This window comes from Hemitrygon akajei, chromosome 15, assembly GCF_048418815.1.
Source record: "Hemitrygon akajei chromosome 15, sHemAka1.3, whole genome shotgun sequence".
Classification (NCBI taxonomy): domain Eukaryota; kingdom Metazoa; phylum Chordata; class Chondrichthyes; order Myliobatiformes; family Dasyatidae; genus Hemitrygon; species Hemitrygon akajei.
Genome location: NC_133138.1, coordinates 74,026,005 through 74,044,828, shown reverse-complemented (window position 1 = coordinate 74,044,828; position 18,824 = coordinate 74,026,005). Strand labels below are relative to the sequence as shown.

The 18,824-nt window shown below is 41.3% G+C and overlaps 1 protein-coding gene across 6 annotated transcripts in view; it reads left to right on the top strand.

Annotated features, from left to right (window-relative positions):
• LOC140739454 (AT-rich interactive domain-containing protein 5B-like) overlaps window positions 1-18,824 on the top strand; it is a 165,310-nt gene that overhangs the window by 31,050 nt on the left and 115,436 nt on the right. The gene's annotated exons all lie outside the window — the stretch shown is intronic.

The following is an 18,824-nucleotide window of genomic DNA, read 5'->3' as shown; positions in this document are numbered from 1 at the left end:
GGAGACAAATGATGAGGGTAAGGCAGTGGATGTTGGCTGACATGGACATTACTAAGGAATTTGATAAGGTCCCCCATGGTAAGTTGATTCAAAAGATAAAGATGCATGGGAGCCAAGGTGAATTGCAAGTTTGGATTCCAAAGTGGGTTGCCCATAGAAGATCGAGACATAGAAAATGTAGAGGTGGAAGGTCCATGACCAGTGGTGCCATGCAGAGATTGATGCTGGGACCTCTGCTGCTTGTGATGGTTATCACTGGTTTGGGTGATAAAGTGGAAAGGTGGATTAGCATGACTGGATGACACCAAGATCGGTGGCGATATGAACAGTATAAATGACTATCAAAGAATACAGCAGGATATAGATAGATTACAGATGTGGGCAGAGAAGTGTCAGGTGGAATTTAATCCAGGCAAGTGTAAGATGTTGCATTTTGGAAGGTCAAATGAAAGGGTGGGGGAGTATATACTGGCAGACCTCTTAATAGAATGAGGTAGAGAGGTATGAGGTCTATAGTTTAACTGAAAGTGGAATGTGTGTCGACTTTCAGTAAGCTGGAAAAATGGGCCAGAAAATGGCAGATGGAATTTAATGCAGATAAGTGTGCGGTGTTGTGTTTTGGAAGGACAAAACAAGGTAGGACATACACAGTAAATGGTAGGGCACTGAGGAGTGTGGAAGAACAAAGGGATCTGGGAGTTCAGATACATAATTCCCTGAAAGTGGCAACACAGGTAGACGGGGTTGTAAAGAAGGCTTTTGGCATCCTGGCATTCGTAAATCAAAGTATTGAGTATAGGAGCTGGGATGTTATGGTGATGTTTATTTAAGACATTGGTGAGTCCAGATTTGGAGTATTGTGTGCAGTTCTGGTCACCTAACTATAGGAAGGATATCAGTAAGATTGAAAGAGTGCATAGAAGATTTACTAGGATGTTGCTGGGTCTTCAGGAGCTGAGTTACAGGGAAAGATCGAACAGGTTAGGACTTTATTCCTTGGAGCGTAGAAGAATGAGGGGAGATTTGATAGAGGTTTACAAAATTATGAGGGGTATAGACAGAGTAAATGCGAGTAGGTTCTTTCCACTTAGATTAGGAAAGATAAATATGAGAGGACATGGCTTTAGGGTGAAAGGGGAAAGGTTTAGGGGGAACATAGGGGGAACTTCTTCACTCAGAGAGTGGTGGGAGTGTGGAACGAGCTGTCAACTGACATGGTAAATGTGGGCTCACTCTTAAGTTTTAAGAATAAATTGGATAGGTACATGGATGGGAGAGGTCTGGAGGGTTATGGACTGGGTGCAGGTCATTGGGACTAGCAAAATAAAGTTTCGGTACAGACTCAAAGGGCAGAATGGCCTGTTTTCTGTGCTGTAGTTATGGTTCTATGAACCTGGACTCCAATTGAATAAAGTAGTAAAGAAGGTTTATGGTGTACTTACCTTAATTGGAAAGGATGATGAGTCAAAGAATAAGGAAGTCATGCTGTAGTTATATAAAACTTTAATCAGGCTGCACTTGGGGTATTGTATGCAGTTTTTTGCCCCATTAAAAGAAAAATGTGGAGACCGGAGAGAGGGCAGTTTTGCAGTACTTCCTAAATAAGAGGGTATGAGCTTTAAGGAAAGGTTGGCCAAACTTTGGTCGCTCTCACTGGAACATCAGAGGGTAAGGAAAGTGATAACAGGGTTGTTTTTTAGAACTATGATAGTCATAGATAGGGTAGACTGTTGGAATCTTTGATAGGGTAGAAATGTCAAGGATGACAGGACATGCTTTTTAAGGTTGGAGTGGGGAAGTTTAAAGGTGAAGTAAGCAGAAAGTTTTTTTTGCACAAAGAAACTAGGAGGTGCCTGGAATAGGTTCCCTTTTGATGGAGTTCAAGAAGACTTTAGGTAGACACATGAATATAAAGTAAGTGGAAGGATAGGATACCCAGGAGAACACAGTATAAATTAGTATCGAGATCGGTCTAACAGAGTGGGTCAATTGGCCTGTACAGGGCTGTTCTAACATTGCATCCAATGCAAAATGAACTTTGATATAACCATTTAAGGGGTTTCATCATCCATGAGCATTTGGGTGCGGGCTTTTGAAATTGCAATTATAGCAATTAAAAAGTGTAAATTCTTTGATACGAAAGTACTGTTTGATCATATGGAGTCCGTGGAGATACTATAATGATGCTCTTTTCAGTTATAACCTTCTGCTTTGAACAGTTTAAGCACTAAAGTGACTGCTTATTAGGTCAGATTATCGATGGCAACATTTCAAAAAGTTTTTCGTAAGAAGATTAAGCAGAATTAGCTGGCTGCAGCTCGAAGTTCCGAAGGAAACTGTCAGCATCCAGCAGCACAGACAGAAGTAATACATAGCCTCGTACAGAAGCTGAGAGAGCTGAACTCTGAGTCTTGGATGACACCACATTTTTCATGATAATCTGACACCGAACGTCACTAGGAGTCCAGTGGCAAATCCAAGTCTTGCTAGAAGTTTCTCGGAATTTGGCAGGGGATTGCCACAGAGTCATAGAACTGTGCAGCACAGAAACAGGCCTGTTGAACCATTTAGTCCATGCTGATCGTTGTTTTGGCTGGTCCCATCGAACCAGACTGGAACCATAGCCCTTCTATCCATATACAAACTCCTCTTAAATGTTGCAACTTGAACCTGCATCCATCACTTCTGTTGGCAGCACATTACCACACTCGTACCACCCTCTGAGTGAAGAAACTCCCTCTCAGGTTCTGTAAAATGTTTCACCTTTCACCCTTAACCTATGCTGTCTAGTTCCAGTCTTGCCCAACCACTGGGGGGGGGGCGGGGGGCAGCAAAAGCCTACTTGCATTTATTCTATCTATAATTCTCATAATTTTGTATACCTATATTAAATATACTTAATATATAATAACCCCTCATTCTCATATGCTACAGGGAATAAAAGTCCTCACCTATTTGCCCGTTCCCTCTGACTCAGTTCCTCAGGTGCTGGCAATATCCTTGTAAATTTTCTTTGTGCTCTTTCAATTTTATTGATATCTTTCCTGTAGGTCAGTGACCAGAACTGCACACGATACTACGAGTTAGACCCCACCAATGTTGTTTATGTTACAACTTAAACATAATATCCCAACCACTGTACTCAGTACTTAGAATTTTCAAAGCCAATGTGCCTAATGCTCTCTTTACGACCATTTCTATCCGTAACGCCACTTTCATGGAATTATGGAACTGTATTCCCAGGTCCCTTCCCTTTGTTCTACTGTGTCAGAGCTGGAGCACAATCTGACATTCATTAGGGAATTGGGAAGGAAAAGAGAATCAGTTTTTGATTTTTATTTCAGTTTAACATTTCAGATAATTTTAAGTGTTTGAATGAGATTTGTTTTAATTAACTTTTACCTTTTAAAAATGTTTTGACTTGTATCTTTGCTTCAGTTTTATCACTTTTTTAAAAAGTCTCTCCCCGTCAATGAAGTTTAGATATTGATCAGAATTGGGTTTATTATCACTGACACGTTGTGAAATTTGTTGCTTTACTGCCTTAGTACAGTGCAATACATAAGTATATTATAAATATATAAAATATTTGCAAAAAGAAATCAAAAAGATTGATGTAGAGTTTATGGGTTCATTGTCCATTCATAAATCTGATGTCAGAGTAGAAGAAACTGTTCCTAAAGCATTGTGTGCATCTTCAGACTCCAGTACCTCCTCTCTGATGTTAGCAATGAGAGGAGGGTATGTCCTGGGTAGTGGGGTTTTTTAATTATGGATGTCATCTTTTTGAGGCATTGCTTTTTTGAAGATGTTCCTAATGGTGGGGAGGCTTATGCACATGACGGAGCTGGTGTGCACACTTTGTAATTGCATAAATATGTTGGGCCCAAGATAGATCAGAGATCAGATACCCAGGAATTTGAAGCCGCTCACCCTTTACCCTGTTGACCTATCGATAAGGACTGGTGTGTGTTCTCTCAACTTCCCCTTCCTGAAGTCTATAATCAGTTCCCTGGTCATGCTGATGTTGAGTGAGAGGTTGCTGCTGTGACTCCACTCAACCAGCTGATCTAACTCAAGTTCAAGTTCAAGCTTAACTATCGTTCAACTATACATGGATATAGCCAAATGAAACAGTGTTCTTCTGGGGCCAGGGTGCAAAACACAGCACGTAGCCCAAACAGCATATATGGTTATGATTTCAGAAAATGTACAGTCACAAGTGCCGGAGTGGCATGACTGTAGATTGTCCTGGTGCAGATCATTCTTCCACTGAGTGAGCACCAGAGGGCAGCACTGATGGGAGATGCCAGCTCTCAAACCAGCATGTATTGCAGTGTGCCCAACGAGGGCACGTGCTGTCTCCCACACCACTTCGGTTCTCCTCCCTGGGCAATTGGAATAGGCCACTGCATCCCAGGAGATTCTGCAGCCCAGACCTCACCACAACCGAGGCAACACGGCTTCCTTGCGGTTATTGATTAGCACAATTGGTTCATTGTGTTGAATGTAGAGCTGTGATCAATAAACAGGAGCCTGACTTGTGTATTGCTGTTGTCCATATGGTCCAAGGCTGAGAGGAGAGTCCGTGAAATTGCATCCTCTGTGGAGCTTTTGGGGCCATAGGTAAATTGCAGCAGGTCTCTTGCTTAGGTGGGAGTTAACTCTAGCATGATCGATGCCTCAAAGCACTTCATCACAATGGTTGTGAGTACAACTGGGCGATTGTTGTTGAGGCAGCTCAGCCTGCTCTCCTTGGGCATCAGTATATTTGACATTCTTTTGAAGTGGGTGAGAACCTCCGACAGCAGCAGTGAGGAGATGTCCTTGGACACACCAGCCAGTTGGATGGTGCAAATTTTCAGTGTCCTACCAGGTACTCCATCGGGGCTTGATGCCTTGTGAGGGGTCACCCTCTTGAAACATGTTCTGATGGTGGCCTCTTGAGACAAATGAAAATATTTGCTACGTTGACAGGAGATGGTGAACAATCTGGATTCTCTGTTACTGAGGGCTGTGGAGACCGTTGTTGTGTTTATTTAGGTTTTTGGGCATGACGGCATCCAGGGGTTCTGGAGATGGTGATGCTGAGGAAGATGATCAGCCTTGATCTTGATGGATGGAAGAGCACTGTCAAAGGGTTATATGAGCTATGGGGGCCGAGACTCATCTTTGCCCACCCAAGAACTTGCTGTACTCTGGAGTTCGGTTCCCAGTGATTTCAGCTTCCACGTCTAACTGAAGTAACTTCAGGCCCACCACGATTCCAATGGCAGAATGGATCCACAGCATTATACAACATGAGGGTGTCAAGAATGATAAGAAACAGTGCACCAAAAATACTAAATCAACTGCAGGAAAATATTATGCCTAAAGGAATAGCCATTTTATGTTGTTCCAATGATTGTTTTCCAAAGTTAGGAAAAGCCTAACTGGACAATTTGTAGGAATTCCACTTATGTGGCTTGCCAATTATTGTTTTTTTGATTCTGCATGTTGACATAAGCAAGGAAATTTGCACAATGAGTTAGTACTAAGGCCAGGAAGACAAACCAGTTTGGCCTTCTCTGGTTAAATTGTGTCAAGTGTCTTGCAGTGTGTTACAAAGTTAAAGATAGTACATAAAAGAAAATTGCTACTGGTAAAAGACGCAAACCAACTTGCCTACACTTATTGCTGTATAATTAGAGACCTTTTGACACACTTGTTTAAATATTTTAACAATGTGTTCAGCTAAATGTATTCAGGTGAAAATATTAATATTTGGAGATGATGGTTAAATTGCAGTGCTGTGATTAACCATAGAAATTATTTGTGGATTTTGAGCATTCTTACTTTAGTCAGGGAAGTTTAATGATAAACTGAAGAGAAAGCTAATTTATCACTGATTAAAAGAATTATATAGGCAGAAGACCAGTAATTATTGTTAATTTTGTTCCAGCCTTGCATCTTCATGACAATATTTGGAAACCTAAAATCTAGATCTGTGGATAACAATCTACCAAAACAAATAATTTAATTTTGTTACCGTTTATATTTTGACCACAGCATGGTTCAGATGTAGGAAGAGGCCACTTGGGCACATTTGTGTCTGTACCAGCTCCTGGCAAAAGCAATCCTGGTAGTCTCTCCCCGCTGCCTTTTTGCCACAGAGCTGCAAGTTCCTTCTGCTCAGTTATTTACTCTTTCCACTCAAACACTTACTCACCTCCCTTGAATGCTGTAAAATTTGTCTCCATTACGATCCCAAGCAGCACATCCCAGTTCCTAGTCACTTGCTGTGCAAATTTTTGGTTTTATGTTTTGTTCAGTTCTTTTGATAACCACTGTTCTTCATCCCTGGTTCTTGGCCTCCGTCAATTGAAGCGGTTTCTTTCTATCTGCTTTGATGTATATATCAATAATGCACTTTGAACTTTTTATATCGCCTCTTTTTATTCTTTCTGCCAGCTTGAGTTTCTCAGCATTTAATTTCAACTGCTTTGAGATGCCATCACCTACCTTCCCCCTCACTGCCCAATTTCACCAGCTTGTCTTTGTCTCCCACTCTTTCGCAGTTTGTAAGACTTTAAGAATTTGTGTCATCAGAAACCTGGGAAACGTGATCTTGTGCACCCAACTCCAAACCATCAAGCAACACTAAAACTGCTGGAGGCATTCGGCAAATTAGGTGGCATCTATAGAGGGAAATGGACAGTCAAAGCCAGTCCAGGTGAAGGGTCTCAACCTGAAATATTAATAGTTTCCTACTTTCCATGATTATGTTTTAAGTAACATTTGTATAAAAAAAGACAGGTTTCTTTTTTTAAGTTGTATTGATTGTATTGTATTTAAGTCTAAACATGTTTGGCATGATCTGCTTTTTAAGTTGTATTGATGAGAGCCGGAGACATGAATACATTCTCAAAGGATCGGGATGCCTCAAGTTCACAGGTTTCTGTTGATTCAAAGATGGCTTCATTGGTTACACATTAGTTTATTGCTGAGGCTTTATAAGACAGTAATCAGGCTGTCTTATAAATTCGTAAAGGATAAATTATAAAGGATATTCAAATATCGTCAACAGTTCTGGGCCCCATAACTCAGAAAGGTTGTGTTGCCATTGGAGAGGGTTCAGAGGAGGTTCACGAGGATGATTCCAGGAATGAAGGGCAAGACCTTGCAAATGTCAATCCACTCTAAGAAGGGAGGAAAGCCAAAGAAAGGAAATTGTAGAAAGCTTTGGAGTCTGTTATCAAGGACAATATTTCAAGGTACTTGGAGACTAATGATAAAATAAATCAAAGTCAGCATGGTTTCTGTAAAGGGAAATCTTGCCTGATAAATCTTTTAGTTCTTTGAGGAAGTAACAAGCAGGATGGACAAAGGAGAGGCAGTGGATGTCATTTACTTGGATTTTCAGAAGGCGTTTGATAAGGTGCCACACATGAGGCTGCTTAGCAAGATAAAATCCTATGGCATTACAGGAAAGATACTGGCATGGACAGAGAAATGGCTGGCAGGCAGAAGGCAGTGAGTGGGAATAAAGGGGGCCTTTTCTAGATGGCTGCTGGTGACTAGTGTTCCTCAGGGATCAGTATTGGGACTGCTACTTTTCACATTGTTTGTCAATGATTTGGTTAATGGAATTGATGGCTTTGTGGCAAAGTTTGTGGATGATACAAAGGTAGGCGGAGGAGTAGATAGTTCTGAGGAAGCAATACGATTGCAGCAGGGCTTAGACAAATTGGAAGAATGGGCAAGAAGTGGCAGATGGAATACAGTGTTGGGAAATGTACGATAATGCATTTTGGTAAAAGGAACAATTGTGCAGATTATAATCTAAATGGGAAGAAGGTTCAGACATCAGAGGTGCAGAGGGACTTGGGAGTCCTCATACAAGACTTCCAGAAAGTTAACTTACAGGTTGAGTCTGTGGTAAAGAAGGCAAATGCAATGTTGGCATTTCTTTCAAGGGGAACAGAACATAAAAGCAAGGAGACATTGCTGAGGCTTTATAAGACACTAGTCAGGCCGCGCTTGGAGTATTGTCATCAGTTTTGGGCCCCATAACTCAGAAAAGATGTGTTGTCATTGGAGAGAGTTCAGAGGAGGTTCATGAGGATGACTCTGGAAATGAAGGGGTTAACATATGAGGAGCTTTTGGCAGCTTTGGGTCTGTACTCACTGGAATTTAGAAAAATATGTGGGGATCTCATTGAAACCTACCGAATGTTGAAAGGGCTAGATAATGCGGATATGGAGAGGATGTTTCCAATGGTGAAGGTATCCAGAATTCGAGGGCACATCCTCAAAACTGAGGGGTGACCTTTTAGAACAGAGGTAAGGAGGAATTTTTTTAGCCAGAGACTATGTGGAATGCTCTGCTACAAACTATGGTGAAGGCCAAGACTTGGGTATATTTAAGGCAGAAGTTGATCATTTCTTGATCGGTCAGGGCATCAAAGGATATGGCAAGAAGGTATATATGGTTGAGTGGGATCTGGGATCAGCCATGATGGAATAGCAGAGCAGACTGCTCCTATGTCTTATGGTCTTGTGATATTGTTTGCTCCCTGAGCCCAACTTTGGCTGACGAATTTGTGCCATCCCAGGGGCATCAGGCTCTTCCTATCATCATGTATATGTTCCTCTCCACGCCTTGTGGAGTATTGGGTGGCAACTTTGCTGTTTCTTTAGCATTTTGTCTGTCTTGTATGAGGCAGAGTGCTAACTCTATCCATAGCCCAGCACAAAAGGAAAGCGTGCAAAGAGTCAGCCAGATTCAAACCCAGATTTCTGATCATAGCCTTGGTACAAAAGTGGGCAAGAGATGCTGCATTTGACTAAATGTTGTATCAAGGGGTCTTAATACTGACCAAAGAGGCTTGCTCCTGGATAAAGTCATCCCTGCAGGAATCCCTCGGGGTAGTGTTTCATACCTAACCACTTCCAGTTGCTTTATTAATGACCTTCCCAACACCAGATGTGCAATTATTAATAAAGATTCCTACCTATGATATTGGTTTATTATTGCCACGTGTACCAAGATACAGTGAAAAGCTTTTCTTGCATACAGATCAATCGTACAGACACCACGGTAGCGTAGCGGTTAGCACAATGCTTTCACACCTTGGGACATTCTGGAGTTCGGAGTTCAGAGTTCAATTCCAGCACCGGACACTGGATATTCTACGGTGTGACTTGCAGCCTTTTCGGAAGCTGCAAAGTACGTGTCAGGAATGTGATGGAATAGACGAGATGAGAACAGTTCCAACATTCAGAAACCTTGGCACCTTCAGGACAAAGTGGCCTATTCCCTCCCCTCTTCCTCTATTCCCACTCTGACCTTTTACCTCTTCTCATCTGCCTATTACTTTGCCCCTATCTCCTATGGTCCACTCTCCTCTCCAATCAGATTCCCTTCTTCCCCAGCCCTTTACCTTCCTCAGCCACCTGGCTTCACCTATCACCTTCCAGCCAGCCTCCTTCCCCCTTCTCAGTCCTGAAGAAGAGTCCTAGCCTGAAACATCGACTGTTTATTCGTTTCCATAGATGTTGCCTTACCTGCTGAGTTCCTCCAGCATTTTGTGTGTGTAGCCTTGGATTTCCAGCATCCGCTGACTTTCTCGTGTATTTAAAAAGGCAAACAATTTTCTGCCCAAGATGTTCTCTCCCTCCCACTGGTACAGTGTGACTACAGAGTACGTCATCTAGAAACTTACATCTTGACAGGGAGAGAGAGTAACAACTGGAAGACCAAGTATAGCAGTTACATGGGTGTGTCATCTTCTCTAACTTTCCTTCAATATCACCGAATATTCTGACTTGAAAATGAGTTGCTTTTCCTTCACTGATAACTGCACCATGGCTGGCTGTGAAAGGAGGGGGGTTGGGCATGGGGCAAGCAACACCATCCCGTCAAATCCCAGAGCTATAGAAATGCCAGCAGAAGTTCCAACCACCTCATTCCTTTACAGAAAGGGTCTTCGCCTGGAAGACTGGCCCCAGGACAGAGCACTCTGGCGAGCTGCTGGCAGTGGCCTCTGCCCAGTAGGGGTGATGAGCTTCAGAAGAATTCCTTCAGTCGTGCTGGGTTTAACTAATGCAACTCTGTAGTCCAGAGATTTAAATGATTACTTTTATTACAAGGACCACAACCATCCAAGATGGGAAATCACCACCAGCTTTTGAAGGTCACTGAGGGATGGCCACTGCATGTAGCTCTTTGCCATTTTGCCCATCTCTAAAAATGAACAATAGATAAAGAATCATGAGGTGATATGTAGCTTGCTTTCTCAAATTCTATTAAAAGGTTTTCTTAAAGAAACCCATCCCTGTCACTGCCTCTAGCATTATTGCATGCCCTTGGTGGGATGATATGAAAGCTGCAGAGATTTTGGAAAAAATCTGGGAAATGTTGGGAAATTCTCACTGTTTTCAGTAAGATCCATATCTGGGCAACAAAACAAAAAGCAGTAGGAGATTATGCAGTGGAGTAATTCAGACTTGGCCCAAAATTTCACTTTTGATTTGCCCTGTTAGTGGAAAAGAACACAGCTAAAACCGCAGTCTGGTCCTATCAGAATGAACTGCTGACATTCAGTGTTGCAACCTAGTAGCTGGTAATGGGAGAAATGTCTGCAGGTTTTTAAGAATGGTTAAGTGGTGTTTCTTATAAATAACCAACCTGGCCTTCACTGAGTTAATCAAAATGTAAGAAGGAGGCTAGATGTACATTGGGAAGAAAGTGCAGGAAAGAATGTACCAAATGCTACTTGTAGGTTTGAAAAGGAGTGTATTGTGGCACATACTAAATCCCACAAATAGATTAGTGCTTATCTCATGCATGGAACTGAAATTGCATACTTGCCCCAGTTCTAATGTTAAGACCAGAGTGTTTCCATGGCAGCGAGAGCTTTTAACAATAGCTGTAATCCACTGATCTGACAAGAGTTGCCCAGTGGGAACATTTCTAAAGATATTGAGTAAAAGCTTATTTGTATGAGGAGCCGAGCTTAATAATACAATTCATTTGTTCTGTATAGAGTTCCTCAAATTAATGGAACAATAAATAGATTTAAATATAAAAAATATCTTTTTGAAATCAGGCTCAGATGGTCTCTCTATAAACCTTTGCACTTGAAGGGTTCAGAGAATGTTTTTATGTGCAGTGCAGATTCTGAGAGGGACACTTGCTGTCTGGATTTAGAAGGACTTACTGGAGTCGAAAGGTATTTCTGTTTTCTTCCCTTGCGTGTTTCAATTGTTACTAATTGTCGTGTTGAAGGAAACTGAATTGAAATGGTTCCTGTGAATGAATTGAATAAGCTAATTAATTGCCAGTGTTAAACATTGATTGATGGCTGTATCAGTTCTGTTGAGGTTTCTTCTCGAGTCCAATTTCATTACTTTCATGTTTTTTCCCTATACCTTATGATCTTACTAAGGTTAGATTACAGTGGATTCTGGTTAATTAGGCCATTGGTTAATCAAGGTAGCTGCTTATTTGGGACAACTCTTAAAGAACAGAAACTAATCAAGAAAATCATTGGGATTCCTTCATTTATTTGGGACACTATGCTGATTAATTAAAGGCAGGGGATTTTTGCCCAACTGGTTCGAACAAGCTTCAGTTGCTTGCATTTGTGTGACTGTTGGACTCTACGCCATGCTTAGAGTAAGCAGTTTTTACATAGCATCAATTGTGTGTGTTTCTGTTCAAAAAGCAGTGAATTTTTTTTTGCTGTTGCTGATAGTTGGCAATGAGAGTTACTCATTGTGGCTCAAACGTTCAGGCTTCAGAAGGCGGAAATAGCTGGGAGTGAAAATAAAACAATTTTTACTGCTTCAACAAGTTAGAATCTGTGAAGAATTTGAAGGCATTAACAATTGTCTTGAATGTGACAATGAACATGAAAATTTGGAGGATGCAGTTATCAAAAGCATTGTATGAAGGGTGTTCATTATCTGAACTAGGTGCCTGTGCTGATTTTGCTAATTGCATACACTGGTACTATTGATTGTGTTCTAATTTAATTTGTTCTGTATTTCACTTACATGTTACTAAGTTTGTCTTCTTTGTACCATTTTAACTATTTCCATGAAACTTCAGCTAATTGGGGCAGCTGCGAAATTGGGCCAAAATGTACTGGTCCTGATTGTGTCTCAGTTAACTGGAACCCAGTGTATTTTATGTTCGGTCCTAGTCTTCTATGTAGAAACAGTCCACAGGTGCTGGAAATCCAAAGGAGCACGCACACAATGCTGGATGAACTCAGCAGGTCAGGCAGAGAAAACGATCAACTTCTTCAGGACAGTCCTGAAGAAGTGTCTCAGCCCGAAATGTCGACTGTAGATTCTATGTAGGACTGAGAGAGCGAAGATAATTTGGCAGAGGGATCTCTGTTTGAGATTTGCCCAAATAGTGGATTTGCATGTTGTCCAGCACTGTGTGCATTTAATGCTAGTTCAATTGTTTATCACTTTTTGTGACTTGAAGCGTAGTTGAATCTACTAGTGACAAAGAAACCATCTTGGGTAGGACTTTGTGCTTAATTTGGCATTCAACATGCTGGTTGCCTCTGGATCATTTTACCCCGTCCGCTGCACCAGAGTGTCGGTGATTTATGTTCTTAAGTTTCCACAACAGGACTCAACCATGGTCTTCTGACTCAGTGAACTGTTAATGTTGGCCAGGAATTGACCGGCAATCTTCAAAGTACTGAAGGGGTTTGATGGAGTAATTTAAAAACGATCATCATTTCTGAGGAGTTCAAAACCGGGTAATCAAGAATATATTATAGAAAATAGTTAGAATATGGAGTGTGTTGGTAATAATTGTTTTAGAGGTGAATAACATGCCTGGTTAACAAGTCAGGTTGGGAAGGGTAGGAGGACTAGGGGAATAAAAAGGATGTTTAAATTGAGGGAAATGAAGTAGGTTTGGAGGATGCTCTTGTGATGAAGCATTCACATTATTGTGGGTTTCATAATAAATTTATGCAACTTGTGATCATTTGCCTCCTCCTCGTGTATGAGGATCAGAACAGAGCTATTTTTAGAATAAAATAAAATGATGTGTTGGAGACATTTAGAAGCATCAGTGAAGAGAGAAATTATTAAAGTTTCAAGCTGATGAGCACGTCATTTTTTTTTAAAAAGCAGCTCAGGTGGCTTGCTGAGACGGTAAGCTAGAGGCTGGATCCTCCCACTGGTATGGCAGATGAGAAACTTAATGGATTTGGGTATTAGGAATTAGTAAGAAGAGCTGCACAGCTAAATAAAGTAATAGATGCAAAATGAGTATCTGTTTTTAGTTTGCTGTAAAACTACATGACAGTCCAAGCAGGAGGGCGAGAGCATTCTGTTTAGCTCCCTGCGTATTGAAAAATAATATGTTATTTTAGTTCTTGTGGTGTTACATTTACAATTTTTATGAAGTCAGGATGCCAGAACAGAATATATTAGCAGCCAACAGATAGCCCAACTGCACTGGAGCATTGGAGCACTGTCATACCAGGGATCAGCTTTGGCAGGTTCTAATGCACCAGCGTACAACTCCTGCAGTCATTGTTGCTATTGGTTTGTGAGGACATTGGTAGGATGAAGAGCTGTCACAAAGAAAGAAAAACTTGTGTTTTCCACAGTACCTTCTCATCCTATCAGGACACCCAGAGTATGTTGTAGTTAAAAACTTAGAAACATTGAAAACCTACAGCACAATACAGGCCCTTTGGCCCACAATGCTGTGCTGAACATGTACTTACTTTAGAAACTATTAGGGTTACCCATTGCCCTCTATTTTTCTAAGCTCCATGCACCGAGTTCTGTCTTCCACAGTGGAAATGCAGTGGAAGGCTTGCTCATCAGCTTCTTAATTGCCAGTAATCTCAGACTCCTCGTTATATAGTGCACATGATTAGATTACACATCACAACACTGAAATTAGCCAATTACATTAATCGTGTTCCTGTCTCCACAGATTTAGTTTGGCCTAATATGACAAACTTATCCTACCTTTATTTCAAGGTTTTGATGTTCAACAAATTTTAAAAGATCCAAAAAAGTATTTGTTGTATGCTGACAGCGACGTGATTGAGAATGAAACAAAAAGTAGATTTTTCACTTTTGGACATTAATTTTGCCTCGTTTTCATTTAGCTGCCTTCCCATTATTGTAGGTACATAACTCTACCTGCTAGAGAAACAATTGTTCATGTGATCAAGCTGGACAAGTACACAAAATCTAATTGCAGCAAAATTCCTGACCAGTTTCTTCTTCTGGGCATTCATCATTACAATGTAAAAACAAATGAATTAGCTGATGCTTACCTTGCCTATATAGATCAGCATACCCACACAGTGCTCATGTCTACATTTAATAAGAGTGTAGCACCCCCTGCCAAATGAGGAGCTTTTTTAAGGAACAGTTGGTGGTGGAAATGAATGACTTGGGGATGGTATAGATATTGACAGACCAATACAGTTTGCAGAACTGCTGCCTCATACTTGCAGAAATTTGGTCTCCATCCTAACCTCTGGTGCATCCTGTGTGGAGTGCACATTATCCTGTTGACTGTATGGGTTTCCTTCTGGTCTTTCAGTTTCTTATTGCACTCCCAATGACATACAGTTCAGCAGTTGTCATTTGCCCCTGGTGTACAGGAGGGTGACAGGTTCTCAGAGGGCATTAGTGAAAATGGGTACAGGATAATCAACTCGGAGTGACTACAGTAGGCTTACTTCCATGCTGTATGACGCGATGTAGTATGAACCTTACTTTTAGTTCAAAATTACATTAGATTTGATCATGTCAGATTCAACCTTAGGCAAGTGACATAAAGAACAATACTGCCAGCAACACGCAAAAAAATGCTGGAGGGAGTCAGCAGGCCAGGCAGCATCTACATTATTTTTGATCTTTGTGGGTTAATGAATTTAGGATTTTCCTACAAACTGCAACATGATCATTCATTGATTTGTGTCATTGTCCAGGACAAAAAGAAACCCTTTAACTTCATCAATAATCTCCTTTTTGACTTTTGCTGTCATGTAATGTGTTCTAAATGAAGACAGGTGTGTACCTGTCTCAACTTGCTATTTTTCACTTTCAGTTAGTTCTTTTCAAAATTTAATCCTATGCTTTTTAAAAATAATGGAATCTTTGATTTATTCCGTCACAGAGTGGCCAATCAGCTCTTTTGGTACACACCAGCTCCAGGCAGAGCAATCACATCAGTCCCTTCATGTGTTTTCTATATATCCCAGGCAACCTAAACCTATTTACCTGTTCATCAACTCTCTTCTGATTGCTTTGCCATTTACCAAGGAATTATCTATGTAAGGCAACCGATCAAACAACAATTTCTATTTTTGTTCCAATTGTATTCTTCATTGTAAAAATTGTGTATAACGTTTTTGTTCTGAATGGGGTTTATGTCATGCTACGTGCTGGTGATGCTGTTTCCCACTGTACCTGTGCAGATCTACAGTTGTGCGTATGACAATAAACTCGACTTTGGCTTTTTACATTAATTTACGGGAGCAGACAGACCTTTATTGTAAAAGCTCATCTAAAAGGAAGTAATCATGGATTTCAGCCATATCTTTCTGTCTTTCTACGTCTTTAACACTGAATGGGAGGACTTAAACCTACAACACTCCGAATTGGGGCAATCTTGCTATCTTGCTATCAACTGAATCATGGATGACTTTTTAAGAGATTAAGATGTAGAGTTGTTGTGTAGAGTTAAGGAAGTGCAAGGTTAGCAAGACCCTGATGGGGGTAATATACAGGCCTTAGTACAGAAGGGAGGAGGTGGGCTACAAATTACAACAGGAGATAGAAAATGCATGTTAAAAGGGCAATGTTGAGATAGTCATAAGGGATTTCAATATGCAGGTAGACTGGGAAAATCAGGCTGATGCTGATTTTGTATACAAAGAGGTAATTTGTAGAATGCGTACGATGTGGCTTTTTAGAGCAGCTTATGGTGTGAGGCTACTAGGGGATCAGTGGTGTTGTGTAAAGAACTGGATTTGATTAGGGAACTGAAGGTTGCAAAGGTACATTTAACATCAGAGAATGTATGCAATATACATACTGAGATCAGCCGGCTGGTGGCGTAGTGGCTTTAGTGCCGGACTTCGGAGCGAAGGCTCCCAAGTTCGAATCCAGCCGGCCCCACTTTCCATCCGTGCTGGGTTGAGCATTGAGCTAGCAACTTAGCCTCATAAAAACAAGAAAGCCTGCTAAAAAAAAATACCGTCACGACTGTGTCCCGATGACTCCACTCGGAGTTGAGGGCTTTCTTCTTACATCCTGAAATGCTTTTTCTTCACATCCATCCACGAAAACAGAGGAGTGCCCCAAAGAATGAACGACAGTTAGATGTTAGAACCCCAAAATCCCCAGCTTCCCTCCCTCCCGCGTGTAAGCGGCAACAAGCAACAATCACCCCTTCCCCCCCCCCCCCCCCACTGGCAAAAAAAGCATCGGCACCCGCCACCGAGCACTCAAGCGTGAGCAAAGCAACGATAAAGACACAGACTTGCAGTTACCCGCAGAGGCTACGTTGTTTACAGCATTCGTCGTACCACAGGGTCTCTCACTCCCTAATAAGGGAGAAAGAGATGTCTCCATCTTCACAGCGAGCGGGAAGACATAACAAACATCCCGCTGGTTCACGATGTTAAAAGTCCATTGCGTCGCTTTTCTCGAGCAAAGATCTTGAGTCTCTGGGCACACAGCCGCAGATACATATTCCGACTCCCCTGAAGACACACGGGTCCTCTGCCGTGACACCGACCCTCGATCCGCCCATTTCCAGAGCCCCGAGATCCCAGGCCTCCAGAGCCGAGCCCTCAGCATGCCGAACAATGGCCAGATATGAAACCCCGAAAGCGGGTCCCATTCCCGCAAAGAACTGTAATCAGCGTGTAACTCCAGGTCAGGGTTTTCAAAGAACCCAAAAGGGAAAAAATAGAGATACTAGCAATGGAAATAGAGCTGTTTCCGAAGATGCAAGCAAAGGTGTCTCCGTTTAGTAACATCATCACTCTGTTCCACTTCCTAAGGAACCCTTAGAAGGCATTGATTATAGCCTGATAAAATTCACCCCACCATTTAAGAGGAAGAAAATGAAGGCAGAATGTATCAGTATCACTGTAATAAAGAGAATTACAGAGTGGGAAGCTGACCAAAATTGATTGGAAGGGGATACTAGCAGGGATAACAGCACTGAGGCAATGGGTGGTGTTTTAGGAAGCAATTTGGAAGGTGTAGGATAGATACATTCCAAAGAAGTAGTAGTATTCTAAATGTAAGACGACAAAACTTTGGCTGAGAAGCAAAGTCAAAACCACATAAAAGCAAAAGAGAGGGTGTATAATAGAGCAAAGATTAATGGGAAATTTGATTGGGAAGCTTTTTAAAAACTAACAGAAGGTAACTAAAAAACCTCAAAGAGGGAAAAGATGAATTATGAAAGTAAGCTTGCCAATAATATCAAAGAGCATACCAAAGGTTTTTTGGTGGAAGACTTTAGCAGAATGCCACAAGTTCAAGAGTGTCACAGGGCAGAAGTGAATGCAGTTGCTGCTACCAGGGAGAAGGTGCTGGGAAGCTGAAATATCTGAAGGTAGGTAAGTCACAGGGACCAGATGGACTACACCCCAGGGTTCTGAAAGAGGTAGCTGAAGAGATTGTGGAGGCTTTAGTAATGATCTTTAAGAATCACTGGATTCTGGCATGGTTCCGGAGGGCAGAAAAATTGCAAATGTCATTCACTCTTGAAGAAGAAAGGGAGGCGGAGGAAAGGAAATTATAGGCCAGTTAGCCTGAGCTAAGTGGTTAGGAAGATGTTGGAGTCGATTGTTAAGGATGAAGTTTCGGGGTACTTGGAGGCGCATGAATGGTTGCGTGGAGAAGGCAGGAGAATGGGGTTGAGAGAGAAATAGATCAGCCGTGAACTCAACGGGCTGAATGGCTTGGTCCTGCCCCTATGTCTTGTGATTTTAAGACCTGATAAGGATGTTGTAAAATGGCATCTCAAACATAGCTATATTCTTCAGTGATTCAAAGTAGATTTATTATCAATGTACGTATGCAGTACACAACCCTGAAATTCGTCTTCCCCACAGCCAACCACAAAACAAAGGAACCAATTCAAAGAAAATCATCAACCCCCCCGCGAATAAAAAAAACCCAAAATGAGTTGTTAAAAAAAGGACAAAAACAGAATATAAAACACAAAATCAAAAGAGTCCAGGCATATTGCCAATTCCAAAGTTTGCTTTGTCAATGTTTAGTTAGCATTTAAGCTTGTGAATCTAGCATTCTAGTGATTCTTGCTTAGTCCTTTGGTAGAGTTTGATGGAAGAACACAGTGAAAACACAGCACATGCATTTGACAATTAGACTGATGTAAAGCGGGGAGTCTGTTTGAACAAAAATGTTAGGAATTTGAAAAGAGAAGGTGGGAAAGAATGAAGTGAGATTGGTAATGAAATGAACTGCAGTATCCCAAAGTGCAAAAAAAAAGTGACACATAGAAAATGGAATGAGGTTTTGTTATAGAGAACAACATTAAGATGAGATTATCATCCAAATTCCATGAAATACTGGAAAAGGCATTTTTAACAATTCTTCCTATAAGATTGAAACTATTAAATCTTCAAAGCTGGCGACCAGTTAAGTGATTCTTGTCTTCTCAATTCCAATTTTAATGTTCCCTTCGTATCACAATGCAGCTATTGGAATTTGTCAGTATGTAAGGCTCCTCATTCAGCATGTGTAGTGGAAAAGAAGTCTTGATCTGTTAGAATATTTTTTGTATCTTTATT